At 37.6% G+C, this 5,555-nt stretch overlaps 1 non-coding gene across 1 annotated transcript; it reads right to left on the bottom strand.

The window, feature by feature from the left end:
- Nucleotides 1-4,399: 4,399 nt before the first annotated feature.
- LOC127744403 (small nucleolar RNA R71) lies at nt 4,400-4,508 on the bottom strand. The gene has a single exon (XR_008005392.1). It is a non-coding gene; the product is annotated as a small nucleolar RNA R71 (small nucleolar RNA).
- Nucleotides 4,509-5,555: the final 1,047 nt, after the last annotated feature.

Genomic DNA, 5,555 nt, shown 5'->3' with positions numbered 1-5,555 from the left:
AATAAATATTATTTGAGGTATTTTCAGAACTATGATTTGTTTCTCTTATTTATGATATAAATAATTTAGATTTTTCTACCTTTTGGCTCTGGTTGATTAATTGGTGACTCTTGAGTTATCAAACTCATTGTTGACCGAAAATTGGAATTCTTCAGGAATTAATTCGAGATCCAATAACTCTAACTTTTCCCAAGGAAAGACTAGGACTTGAGGATTCGAATTAATTCATTCACTTGACTTATCTTCATAGTTAGAGGTTAACAAAGTGGGAGAAAAATCCAATTCTCATTACAATTGATAAGGATAAATAGGATAGGACTTCCAGTTCTCATACCTTGCCAAGAGTTTATTTTACAGTCATTTATTTAGTTTACTTGTCATTTATCATATCTGCTCCTCATTCTCAAAACCCCCGATTTACAAAACTCATAGCCAATAATAAGAACATACCTCCCTGCAATTCCTTGAGAAGACGACCCGAGGTTTAAATACTTCGGTTATCAATTTATTTAGGGGTTTGTTACTTGTGACAACCAAAACGTTTGCACGAAGGGATTTTTGTTGGTTCAGAAACTATATCTACAACGTGACTTTATAAAATTCTTTACTAGCAAAAATTCTAACGTCAGTGACAAAGGTGAGTGTCACTAACGTTGGTGATCTCTTCTTTACTCCACATTAGAGTTCACTTTAATTGGATTTATGTGACTCTTAACGTGGCTATGTGTGGCCTTTTGGAACGTTAGTGGTGTTTACTTTTACCACTAACGTTGGAGCTTCCCTTTTCTTCCACGTTAGTTCCCACGTTAATGTAACTGATGTGGCAACTAACGTGGGTTATGATGGCTTTCGAAGGTGTTATTGATGATAACTTTTCCACTAATGCTGCAAGCTTGCTCCCATTCCATGTTAGTGGTTACGTTAGTGAGACTAATGTGGTAGCTAACGTGGCTTTTCTTTGCTTCCTTTGTCCTGAAATCAAACAAACGGGGTGCATCAAAGCTCTGTTCCAAGTTATGAGATCATGCATCATCCATTTTATCATTCAATTCCTGCATAATTCTCATGAAATCATGTAAAGTTCACAATATTTGCTTGAATCAAGATGTAAGTGTATTTTTACCCAAAACTTGCTTATTTACTAAGAAAATGCATGAAACTACCCTAAAATAGTAAAGAAAAGGTCAGTGAAATTGGCCAAGATGCTCTAGTATCACGCCTCTGACGCCACTCGTTGTAAAGCCTTCCTGACTACTTTCACAAAGGCGGCCATGAAGTTGTTTGATAACTTGCCACCCAGGTCAATAACCAGCTCCGACGACCTTGCTAGAAAGTTCTTAACTAGATTCTCTATTTAAAAGGGTAAAACTAAGCACGCTCTGAGCCTGTTGGGAATTAAACAAGAAGTTAACGAGACTCTTCGTGACTATTTGGAAAGATTCATTAAGGCCTGCCTGGAAATTCAAAATCTATCCATTGAAGCTGTGATCACGGGCCTAGTCAATGGTCTCAAAGAGGGACTATTCTTCCAGTCAATATCCAAACGATACCCAACTTCTTTGAATAAAGTTCAAGAAAGGGCAGAGAAATACATCAACATGGAGAAAAATTCCCGACTTGGGAAACCCTTTTTGCAAACAAACCTGCCCTACTAATCTCGAGAAAAGAAAAATGAGCCAAAAAAAAAAGAGGATCAGACCACGAAAAAACCTATAAAGTACCATAACTACACTCCTTTAAGGGTCTCTCTGGTGGATGTATACAGAGAAATATGCCAAACGGAGAAGCTTCCACCCCCACTTCCGATTAAACACAAGAAGGCTGGAAGTCAGGCAGAATATTGCAAGTATCATAAGCTGTACGAACATTCCACCAATGAATGTTATGACTTGAAGAATGTCATAGAAAAGTTGGCTAGAAAAGATTGACTTCAAGATACCTAGCCGACAAATCAGACGATCCGAGGAAAAGAAGACAGGATGAAGAAGGAGGATGACCAGAATACTCTCCTCACACCACAGAGTGACACATACACATGATCAATAGTGGGTTTGTAGGAGGAGGAATATCAAAATCCTCATGAAAAAGACATCTCAAGAAAGTATATCAAGTCGGGAAAGATGATGCGTGAGCATCTTATATCCTTTTTCTAGTCATTTTTATATTGTTTTTAGTTAGATTTTAATTACTTTTTCTTGATTTTAGTGCAAAAATCACATTTGCTTTTACTTGATTTTTATATTTTTTTAGTTAGATTTTAATTACTTTTAATTTTACTTTTTACAGTTTGGAAAAGCTTGGAGTAAGAAAGAAAAATGCTGGCAGCACCCTCGCTGGGAGTTAAACGCCAACCTAGTGTTCAACGCCAGCAGGGGGCCACAAGACCAGAAGCGCACTTCCCTCCTTGGGCTTTCAATGAGCCAAACTGGCGATGAACGCCAGAAAGTTGCCTGAATCACATTCTACTGGGCCTCCAAGTGGATTTAGCACCTCTTAGTCTTATTTTATATTCTTTTTGTAATATTTATTTAAAAATAATATCTTTTTAGATTTAACATTTATTATTAGGTTAGTATTTAAAGGAGAAGATCATTTAGGTTTAGGATCTTCTTCCTTTCACAAATTTTTAGAATCTTGTTTTCTTTGTAAGTTATGAGCAAGTAAACCTCCTAGTTAAGGTTAGGAGCTTTGTTTATTTCTATGGATTAAGATTATTCTTCTACTATTTTAATATATGTTTGATTCAATTCTAAGGTGTGTTTTCGTTATTAATCTTATGAAACTGGGTAGAATGGGAGTATGACCATTTTTCTACATGAGTTCTTGTGATTCTCGGGAGAGTTATCTCGCTTGAACTACAGCTTGAGAACACACCTCCTAGATGGCTAATCCACAACTTGATGGGGATAAAAAACATCTATTCAGTCTAGAGCTGGAGTAATTAGGGCCTTTGTGGTATAAACTAGCTTTTTGCACTTCACCCTAATCCAAATTGAATGACCACGGGAGTGGCATTTGATGAGGATATGAGGAGATTAAATCACTAAGGGATTAGGGTCTAATCACTTATAGTTTGCCATAGATTGAATCATTCATTGTTAAAATAGTTAGAAAGAAGTTTTAATCCAGAAAGATAAACATCTCCGAGACCTTAACTGTTTTCTTATATTGTTTTTACACCAAACCTTTAATTGCTTTCTTTATTATTTTGTTTTATGCGTTTTCAACAACAACCATCTTTTATTGTTTACCTGACGAAGTCCAACAGGATAACTATTGCTTGCTCAGTCTGACAATCCTCGTGGGATCAACCCTCACTCACCTGAGGTTTTACCTGGATGACCCGGTGCACTTGCCGGTTAAGTTATGCGACTTCTAATTTCGCGCACCAAGTTTTTGGTGCCGTTGTCGGGGTTTGTTTGTAATTGACAACTACTGGTTGTCTTGTTGCTTAAATTAGGCATTTTTACTAGTTTTTATTTAATTATTTTTCTTTTTAATTTTCGGTTCATATTTAGTTTATTTTTCTTAATTTTCAATTTTTATCTTATTTAACTTTCCCTTTATTTTTAAATTTTGTTCTAGTTATCTTATTTTTATTTAATTTTAGATTTTAAGTTTGCTGTCATTTTAGGTTTTGTCATTTCCTTTTCGAAAATTTTTGAGTTATTTTAATTTATTTTCGAAATCCTCTTTAGGTTATGTGTCCATCTTTGTTTTCAAAATTTTTAGTTAATTGCCTACTTTATTTTATTTTATTTTATTTCTTTTTATATCTCACTGGAAGTTCTCTGTACTTTGACATAGAAACTCTCACTTTTTTCTTTGTTTTTTGTTGTTTTTGAGTAGGAACAGTGACAAGGAACCCCTTCTTGATTTTGATCCTGAGCCTGAGAGGACCTTAAGGCAGCATTTGCAACAAACTAAAGCTTACAAAGCCGGAGAAAATCTCACAAAAACTTTTGAGAAGGAAGCTAAAGAAACCAATATGGTAGCTAATGGAGGAAATCCAAATGCTGAAGAGCAAGCAAGGAAGGTTCTTGGCTCATACACTACACTCACAACTGACTTCTATGGGTGCAGTATATTTGTACCTGCCATTGGGGCCAATAATTTCGAGCTCAAGCCTCAATTAGTCACTCTAGTGTAACATATCTGCCAGTTTGATGGACTCGCGTAGGAGGACCCCAACAAGTTCATATCTGACTTCCTACAGATTTGTGATACGGTCAAAATGAATGGAGTGAACCCCAAGGTTTACAAGCTCATGCTCTTTCCTTTTGCTTTATGGGACAGAGTAAAGCTATGATTGGATTGTCAGCCCAAGGAGAGCTTGGACATATAGGATAAGGTGGTCATTAGATTTCTGGCTATGTTCTTCCCATCCCAGAAGCTAAGCAAGCTTAGAGTGGATGTGTAGACCTTCAGACAGAAAGAGGGAGAGTCCCTCTATGAAGCCTGGGAGAGATACAAGCAGATGATTAGGAGATGCCCTCCCGACATGGTTTTAGAATGGACCCGGCTGGAGATTTTTTATGATGGCCTCTCTGAAATTGCCATGATGTCTCCGGATCACTCTGCAGGTGGTTCACTACACATGAAGAAGACGCCTGAAGAGGTGAATGAGCTTATTGAGATGGTTGACAATAACCAGTACATGTACACTTTTGATAGGAACCCTGTGAACATTGGGGCTACTTAGAAGAGAAAAGTCATAGAAGTGGACACACTGGATGCCATTTTGCATAGAATAAGATCAGGTCCCAATAGATAAGCATGATCTCTCTAACTTAGCCACAATAGTCTCTGACTTTTTGAAGATCACTCATAGCTTTATGCAAGAGACTCGGTCTTCAATTCGGAATTTGAAAATACAAGTGGGTCAGTTGAGCAGCAGGATACCTGAGAGATCGTCCAACACTCTTCTATGCAACACAGAGGTAAATCTAAGGGAAGAGTGCAAGGCCCTCACTATGGACAAGAAGGCCAAACCCAAGGAGGAGGATGCTGCTGAGGATTTGAAAGAGAAAAAGTCTCAAGAGGAGACTAGTAGTACACTTGTATATGCCCCAGTGGTGATAGAAGAGCTGAAGTACAACACCTTCTGAACGTGCAAGAAGAGACCACGGATGAGCAACTTGCTCAATTCTTGGTAGTTTTCAAGAAGTTACAAATCAATATTCTTTTTGCTGAGGTGTTGGAGAAGAAACCTCCCTATATGGTCTGTTTGAAAAGTGTATTTTATGAGAAGAAGGCCATAGGGGAGATGAAAATGTGGTGCTAACCAAGGAGTGCAGTGCACTAGTACAAAAGAAGCTACTATAGAAATTTCCTCGGAAGCTTCTTAATAGCTGGGAATCCAAGAGGCTGCAGGATCTCACTGGAGATGGCAAACAAGTCCCTAAAGTAGGTATATGGATTGGTGGAAAACGTTCTAGTAAAGGTTAAAGACCTTTACCTCCCTGCAGACTTCATGATACTTGATACTGGAGAAGGAAATGATGACTTCATCATCCTAGGAAGGCCATTCCTAGCATCTACGAGAGCCTTGATTG

The sequence above is a fragment of the Arachis duranensis genome, unplaced genomic scaffold (assembly GCF_000817695.3).
Source record: "Arachis duranensis cultivar V14167 unplaced genomic scaffold, aradu.V14167.gnm2.J7QH unplaced_Scaffold_343483, whole genome shotgun sequence".
In the NCBI taxonomy this organism is placed as follows: Eukaryota; Viridiplantae; Streptophyta; class Magnoliopsida; order Fabales; family Fabaceae; genus Arachis; species Arachis duranensis.
Note: the sequence above shows the minus strand (reverse complement) of the source record. Positions and strands in the feature narration are given on the sequence as shown.